Source organism: Triticum aestivum, chromosome 7D (assembly GCF_018294505.1).
Source record: "Triticum aestivum cultivar Chinese Spring chromosome 7D, IWGSC CS RefSeq v2.1, whole genome shotgun sequence".
Classification (NCBI taxonomy): Eukaryota; Viridiplantae; Streptophyta; class Magnoliopsida; order Poales; family Poaceae; genus Triticum; species Triticum aestivum.
The window spans coordinates 243,595,467-243,604,905 of record NC_057814.1 but is presented as its reverse complement, the minus strand read 5'-3'; positions in this window follow the sequence as shown (position 1 = coordinate 243,604,905).

Genomic DNA, 9,439 nt, shown 5'->3' with positions numbered 1-9,439 from the left:
GCGCGGGCCTCGGCGGGCCGCGGCGGTGTGTGGTACGGGCGGCGGCGGGCTGCCACGTGGCGTGCTCGGAGTGGCTGCGAGGCTTCGTCCGGAGGGGTACGGACGTGTCCGGCGGCGGCGGGGAAAAAATGCTAGGGTTGATCTGCGAATGTATTCGGAGGGGGAGGTGTATATATAGGTAGAGGGAGCTAGGAGGCTCCAAATGAGGTGCGGTTTTCGCCCACACGATCGTGATGGAACGACCTAGAACATGGAAGAGAGTTTGGTGAGTTTTGGGCTGTTTAGAGAGGGGGTTTTGCTGCAACACACAAATGGACTTTGTGGTTGCCCGGTTAACCGTTGGAGTACCAAACGACCTCCAAATGGAACGAAACTTGACCGGTGGTCTACCGGTGGTATACCAAGGCCACTTGACAAGCCTCGGTCCATTCCGAGAACGTTCAACACCCGCTCGCGAAAAGAAACAAGAGGGGTGCACCGGAGGAGGTGGGAGCGCCGGATTGCAAAACGGACAACGGGGAAAATGCTCGGATGCATGAGATGAACACGTATGCAAATGCAATGCACATGATGACATGATATGAGATGCATGACAAGAACAAAATATAAAACGAAAAACAAAACCCGACCACGGAGGGAATATCATAACACATAGCCGAAAATGGCAAGAGTTGGAGTTACAAATATGGAAAGTTACATCCGGGGTGTTACAACACTCCACCACTACGAGAGGATCTCGCCCCGAGATCTAGGACTGAAAGAACTCCGGATATTCGGAACGGAGGTGGTCCTCGCATTCCCAGGTGGCTTCTTGGTCGGAATGGTGCGACCACTTCACTTTCAGGAATTTGATTGACTTGTTGCGAGTCTTGCGCTCAGTTTCCTCAAGAATAGTAACGGGGTGCTCATGATAAGACAGATCTTCTTGGAGGTCAATCTCTTTGAAGTTGATGGTGCGCTCAGGCGTATTGAAGCACTTGCGAAGCTGTGACACGTGGAACACATCGTGCACGTTCGCGAAGTTGGAAGGAAGCTCAAGTTGATAGGCGAGGTCGCCTCTTTTGCCAATGATCTTGAAAGGACCCAAGTATCTAGGGGCAAGCTTCCCTTTGATACCGAAGCGACGAGTGCCTTTCATTGGAGAGACGCGGAGGTAGACATGGTCTCCGATCTCGAAAGCCAAATCACGGTGCTTGCTATCATAGTAACTCTTCTGGCGCGATTGCGCCGCTTCGAGATTATCACGGATGACTTTACACATTTCTTCAGCTTCTGTGATTAAGTCATTGCCAAGAAGTTGGCGTTCACCAGTCTCTGACCAATTGAGAGGAGTACGACACTTTCTGCCATAGAGAATCTCGAATGGGGCCTTGCCCGAACTCGCTTGGAAGCTGTTGTTGTAGGAGAATTCGGCATATGGAAGACAATCTTCCCATTTCATGCCGAAGGAAATGACACAAGCCCTGAGCATATCTTCAAGAATTTGATTGACTCGCTCGACTTGGCCACTAGTTTGAGGATGGAAAGTTGTGCTGAAGCGAATGTTGGTGCCCATGGCCTTCTGAAAGGAGTCCCAGAACTTAGAGGTGAAGATGCTTCCACGATCTGAAGAAATCAATTGTGGAATGCCGTGCAAGGAGACAATCCTGGAGGTGTATAGCTCTGCCAACTGAGCTGTTGTGATAGACTCTTTGATTGGAAGGAAATGAGCCACTTTAGAAAGCTTGTCGATGACAACGAAGATAGCATCATTTCCGCGCTTGGACTTTGGAAATCCAGTCACGAAGTCCATTTCGATATGATCAAACTTCCATTCTGGGATAGCAAGAGGTTGGAGGAGACCAGCTGGTCGTTGGTGTTCTGCTTTCACCCTTCGACAGACATCACATTCATTCACGAACTGAGCAATTTCTCGCTTCATTCGAGTCCACCAATACAACTGCTTGAGGTCATGGTACATCTTCGTACTTCCAGGATGAATGGAAAGAAGAGAATTGTGCGCCTCGTTCATTATGACTTTCCTTAGATCACCTTTAGGAACCACAATCCGGTCCTCGAAGAATAAAGTGTCTCTGTCATCAATGCGGTAGCACTTGTATTTGGAAAGACCCTTGTCGATACCACGTTTCACCTTCTTCACCATGGTATCCAGGAGTTGTGCCTCACGAATTTGATCTTCCAAAGTAGGAGAGACTATGAGGTTGGCAAGAAAGCCTTGAGGAACAACTTGAAGATTCAGCTTGCGGAAAGCTTCACAAAGATCCGGTTGGAATGGCTTGAGGATCAAGCTGTTGCAATAAGCCTTCCTGCTTAAAGCATCTGCAATGACATTAGCCTTGCCTGGAGTATATTCAATACTCGGATTGTACTCTTGAATCATTTCGACCCATCGAGTCTGCCTGAGGTTGAGGTTTGGTTGAGTGAAGATGTACTTGAGACTCTTGTGATCGGTGAATATGTCCACTTGTCTTCCCAACAAGAGATGTCTCCATGTTATCAATGCATGGACAACTGCTGCCAACTCAAGATCGTGAGTGGGGTAGTTCTTCTCATTGGGCTTCAACTGACGTGAGGTATAGGCCACAACTTTCTTCTCTTGCATTAACACAGCACCGAGACCTTGAAGAGAAGCATCACAGAAAACCTCAAATGGCTTGGATTCATCAGGAGGAGTTAAGACAGGAGCTATGACAAGTTTCTCTTTGAGAGTGTTGAAAGCAACTTCACACTCAGGAGACTAGACATACTTCACATGCTTCTGGAGGAGGTTGGAAAGAGGCTTTGCAATCTTAGAGAAATTCTCAACGAATCTTCGGCAATAGCTTGCAAGACAAAGAAAACTGCGAAGCTGCTTGACATTCTGAGGAGGTTCCCAATTCACAATTGCAAACACCTTCTCAGGATTAACAGCGATGCCCTTGGCAGAGATGATGTGACCAAGGTAAAGAACTTCATCAAGCCAAAACTCACATTTTGAAAACTTCGCATAGAATTGATACTCTCTGAGTTTGTCGAGCACCAATCGCAAATGCTTGGCATGACCCTTCTTATTCTTGGAGAAGACCAAGATATCATCGAGATACACCAGGACAAATTCATTGGTATAGGGGTTGAAGATGAAATTCATCATCCGAGAGAATGTTGGAGGAGCATTGACAAGGCCGAAAGACATGACAGTATATTCATAAGAACCAAAGCTTGTTCTGAATGCTGTCTTGGGAATATCTTCTTCACGAATGCGAATCTGATGATAACCCATACGAAGGTCAAGCTTGGAGAATACTTTGGCACCTTTGAGTTGCTCGAATAGCTCATTGATGTTGGGAAGTGGATACTTGATCTTGATTGTCTTCTTGTTCAATGGACGGTAGTCGACACAAAGTCGGTCCGTGCCATCCTTCTTCTGGACAAAAAGAACACCACAACCCCATGGAGAAGAACTCGGTCTGATCAAACCCAGACGCTCTTGTTCATCGAGCTGTTTCTTCAATTCCTTCAGCTCCTTGGGTCCAAGCTTGTATGGACGCTTGCAAAAGGGTTCAGTGCCTGGCTCAAGATCGATAACGAACTCAACTGGCCGGTGAGGAGGCATACCCGGAAGCTCTTCTGGAAAGACATCTTGGTACTCACAAACGACTGGAATCTGAGAGATGGCATTCAATTCGCCCTTCTCATTGAGAGAAAATAACCGAATGGTTTCATCACGAGCGGCATAGATAATCACATCCTCAGAAGAGTGTGTCAATTGAATTTCCCTGGCAGCACAATCAAGTTGAGCCTTGTGCTTGGAAAGCCAGTCCATCCCGAGAATAAGATCAATATCCGAGTCACCAAGAACAACTGGAGAAGACAGAAATTTATAGTTTCCCACCTTGATGGAAACATCGGGAGCAACCAAAATAGCAGTCAAAAGCTTTCCCGGAGAAACAACTTGCATAACTTTGGATAAAATCTCTGTGTCAACATTGTGCTTCGATGCAAATGGGTATGACAAGAAAGAATGCGATGCACCAGTATCAAATAAGACTTTTGCAGGAATATCATTAACTGAGAGATTACCCATTATCACATCAGTAGATTCCTCCGCTTGAGCTGCATTCATCATGTTCACCTTTGCAGACTTTGGATTATGCTTGACCACTGCATTGCTGGAAGATCTGACAGGAGGAGGAGGCGGAAGGCGCCTTTGGTTGAAGCACTTGTTAGCATAGTGACCTTTCTGCTGACACTTGTTGCAAGTCACCTCTGAGAGTGGACGATGATAAGGAGCATTGGACTTTGGAGCTTGATTCTGAGACTTGTTCTGATAGCCAGAGTTGGAAGAGTGGGAAGATCTATGGCCACCTTTGTTCTTTTGCTGGTAAGGCTGACGAAACGGAGGAGGAGGAGGCAACCAGAACTTCTATTGCTTAGCAGCCACAAGTGAGGAAGAAGAAGACTGAACTGCGCCTCTGACTCTCTTCTTAGAAGCCTCACACTTGAGCTGAGCAGCCTCTTGCTTCAGTGCCATATTATAGAATTGATCAAACTGAGTAGGCTCAACAAGAACGAGAGCTAACTGCAGATCCTCTCTAAGGCCACCTCTGAAGTGATAGATCATGCTCTTTTCATCACGCACGTCTTGTTTAGCGAAGCGAGCGAGTTTCTGAAACTGGATGTTGAATTGATACACAGACATGTTGCCTTGCTTGAGATTGTGGAACTCCTCACGCTTGCTCTCAACAACACTTTATGGAATGTGGTGTGCTTTGAAATCCCGACAGAAGTCAGTCCAAGTGATCACACGACCTCCTCTGGAATCTTTGTATTGTTGATACCAATCAGCAGCTTGGTCCTTGAGCTGAAAAGAAGCAAACTTGACATAGTCCTCAGGCCTGACATTGCTACATTCAAAATGCTTGTTGATGTCACGAGCCAATCATCGGCATCTGTGGCCTCGGCACAGTAGCTGAAAGACTTGGGCTGATTTGCGAGAAACTGGTTGAGGGTAGCGAAGTGAGGCTGATTGTTGCCTTGACCTTGATTCCCTTGATTGCCTTGACCTTGGGTGCGTTCTTGCAAGAGTTGTAGAATCATCTGAGCATTGGCGTTGGTCGCTGCCATGATAGCTTGCCATGCCTCCGGAGGCGGAGGTGGTGGCGGAGGGTTCGCTTGACTCCCTTCATTGCGATCCGGATTCTGACGCGTTGGCGGAGCCATCCTGAAGAGGGTGACATCCGTTAGCATCTTGATGGACAAATAGACAAGTAGAATCAACAGATAGAAATTGCAACATATAGACTTCACAATAAACATTCGAACGAAGATGAACGAATGAATTCCATAGTAAATCATCACACTTCCATAAATTGAGAAGCCACTTGAAAAAGATATGGAATCAACATTTGACTTCGAAGCAACTCGAATACCACAATTCAAAACAAAACAAAGTATTGACTTGCAGAATAAGCCGGAACAAAAATATGATAGAGATTTCGTCCGAAGTTTTCGTGGTGGGGCCCACACGGGCTCGATCGTACAGCACCATCATGTACAAGGCTGTGCACATGACATACGAAGCGTCCCCGAGTCGGCATAACCAAGGACTCTTTAAGACACTACGAGACCACTATAAAACCAACCGTGGAAAGGCGGACCACTAGACGTCGAACCCCAATCTTATATCATGCGTCTGTCGGAAAGATATCCTAAGAGCTACTTGAATTCCCACTTATAAACTCCCGAAACTTTCTGGTTATGCAATCTGGTGTTGGGGATACATGGGACACAAAATATATCACCCAAACTAGCAATCCCTAGATCCAGCTGTATCCATCCGTCAACACATAACCAAGAAACCATCGGAAATCGTGTACCTCAACCTTCGAAAAGCATCCGTTGTACGAGTTATGGCAATACTCCCGAACTCCCGCCCCAGTACTGGGTGGCGTCGAGGTAATCTCACCAACAACTGCATAAAAGAGATTTCGATGTCGGCGAAACTCAGGTATTCCAGAACTGCAACGATAAAATTGTGACGACAACACCTCGGAGCTCAACTCCCGGGACACTGCCACAACCCCTAAATGTCAGGAGGCACCAAGAACAATGTTCTCGTCACAAAACCATCGGAACGATTCCAAGATACCCGCGTGATCCTAAATTTTTTTTAGTGAAATTTGAGGAGAGAAGAGTCAAAACTTCTACGTCAGGAGACCTCACCAGAGCGACGAAGGGACTGAGGAGTAAAAAGAATCCTACTCTCCGATATATCTAATCCTAAGACTCAAAACATTTTTGTTCTAGACTCAACAACGCCAGCGATTCGATCAAGCAGGGGGCTCCTAAGTCGGGGATGGCTCTGATTACCAACTTGTAACACCCACGATGCGGTTATATCTCCCACGTGTCGAGGCACGACTTAGAGGCATAACCGCATTGTGGTTTTGTCGCAAGAAGGGTCATCTTCACACAATCCCATGTAATGAACAAGAATGGGATAACGAGAGTTGGCTTACAATCTCCACTTCACACAATACATAAATATAATTCATACATCATCCAAAATACACACATAGACCGACTACGGTCAAGATCCAAATGAAAATAAGATAACCCCAAATGCTAGATCCCCGATCGTCCCAACTAGGCTCCACTACTGATCATCAGGAAAAGACACATAGTATCGACCAGGTTCCTCATCGAACTCCCACTTGAGGTCGATCCCATCATCTGCAATGGCATCGTCGACACCTGCAACTATTTTGGTAGAATCTGTGAGTCACGAGGACTCAGCAATCTCACACCCGCGAGATCAAGACTATTTAAGCTTATAGGAAAGGATGGTGTAATGAGGTGGAGCTACAGCATGCACTAAGCATATGTGGTGGCTAACATACGCAAAAGAGAGCGAGAAGAGAAGCAACGGAACGGTCGTCATCTAGTAATGACCAAGAAGTGATCCTGAACTCCTACTTACGTCATTCATAACTCAAACCGTGTTCACTTCCCAGACTCCGCCGAGAAGAGACCATCACGGCTACACACACGGTTGATGTATTTTAATTAAGTCAAGTGACAAGTTCTCTACAACCGGACATTAACAAATTCCCATCTGCCTCATAACCGCAGGCACGGCTTTCGAAAGATAATACCCTGCAGGGGTGTCCCAACTTAGCCCATCATAAGCTCTCACGGTCAACGAAGGATAAACCTTCTCCCGGAAAGACCCGATCAGTCTCGGAATCCCGGTCTACAAGACATTTCGACAATGGTAAAACAAGACCAGCAAAGCCGCCCGATGCGCCGACAAATCCCGATAGGAGCTGCACATATCTCGTTCTCAGGGCACACTGGATGAGACATCCTACGAGTAAACCAGACCTCGAGTTTCCACGAGGGGGCCCCGCAGTCTACTCAGTTCGGACCAACACTCGAAGGAGCACTGGCCCGGGGGGGTTAAATAAGATGACCCTCGGGGTCGCGAAAACCCGGGGGAAAGGCTTAGGTGGAAAATGGTAAAACCAAGGTTGGGCCTTGCTGGAGAAGTTTTATTCAAGGCGAACTGTCAAGGGGGTCCCATAAATCACCCAACCGCGTAAGGAACGCAAACTCAAGGAACATAAAATCGGTATGACAGTAACTAGGGCGGCAAGAGTGGAACAAAACACCAGGCATAAGGACGAGCCTTCCACCCTTTACCAAATATATAGATGCATTAATTAAAATAAGAGATATTGTGATATCCCAACATAACCATGTTCCAACATGGAACCAACTTCAACTTCACCTACAACTAGCAACTCTATAAGAAGGGCTGAGCAAAAGCGGTAACTTAGCCAAACAACGGTTTGCTAGGAAAGGATGGTTAGAGGCTGACATGGCAACATGGGAGGCATGATATAGCAAGTGGTAGGTAGCGCAGCATGGCAATAGAACGAACAACTAGCAAAGCAAAGATAGAAGTGATTTCGAGGGTATGGTCATCTTGCCTGCAAGGTTCTCAGAGTTGTCGAAAGCTTGATCCTCGTAAGCGTACTCAACAGGTTCCTCATTCACGAACTCGTCTCCCGGCTCTACCCAAAACAAGAACACAAGCAATGGAACCACAATCAATCACGGGAAAATGCACAAGCAACATGATGCAATACATGAATGATATGCGAGATATGATATGCGATGCATATGCGTGCTCCGGAAGGAAAATGATGAAAAAGGCAGTAACTTGGCAAACCAAGCATGCCACTGGAAAGATGAGATGATTTCGGTTGAAATCGATATAAAGATCACCGAAAACGGATGCACGGTTTGCAAATGGCAAGCAAAACAAGAATGACACGAATCTGCGATTAACAACATGATAGCACTTATAATGCAACAAGTAACAATGTTACAGTACTCCAACATAGAAACAAAGCATATGGCAGTAATCTACAGGAGATGCTTGACAAAAGATGAACACGGAGCTACGGCTAGATCACAACATAACAGGTTCAAACAAGCATGGCAAAAGTGCAAAAGATAACAGGTTCACAGACTTGGTGAAATTACTGGACATGGCAGAAAACAGCATCAGTTAGCAATGTTCAGAGCACGAAAACAATATGCTACAGAAAATTAACAAGGCAAAACAAGGCATGGCAGTATTCCACTAAATGCATATGACAAAAGTCCCTTACTAACCATAAGACAAAAAGGACCAGAAGATATGATGGTAACCATGTAAACATAGCAAGTTTCGTTATCAGGTTTCAGATTAAATGGATCAATTACAACAATATCTACAAAACATCCTTACTGAACATCTCCAAAATATGCATGGATCTCTCTGTAGCATCAAGTTTACATGTCAAAAAAATAACAGCAGACAAAGACAGAAAATACAATCCCTGAAATCAGAAACATTACGGGGCCTAGTTTGCATGGTTGTGCTAGTCACCACAGAGATCACAAAAATACATGGCATACACCTCTATAAATATGGCACGGCATAAAACAAAACACATGTAGAGCTCATGCCCATAAGGTGCACAGATTAAATGATACAAAAATAACAAATCACCAAGTTCTGCTAAGTAACAGCAGATAACAGCAACTAGCACTCTTGCACTAGAGATTTGGGCATCAAGATGGACTCTAATTAACATGGTGCAATTGAACAAAATGAAGAGCATCACGAGGCGAACAATTCCATATATTACACGCGCGATACGGAGCTATATGCAGAGAGTTATGATGCTATGAACATGGGCACATACTGTAATATTAAATGACTTAGAAATATTCGGGGAGAGGAAAATCAACCTAGCAGTTGACTGGATCGGGATCTGGCGCGGTTGCTGTCGCCGGCGACGGGAGAGGAGAGGGAGGCCGCGGCCGGCGTCGGAGGGAGAGGAGGCGGAGCGGCGCGGGGAGGCGGCGGCGACCGGCGTCGAGGGCGGCGGCCTCGGGGCGCGGCAGC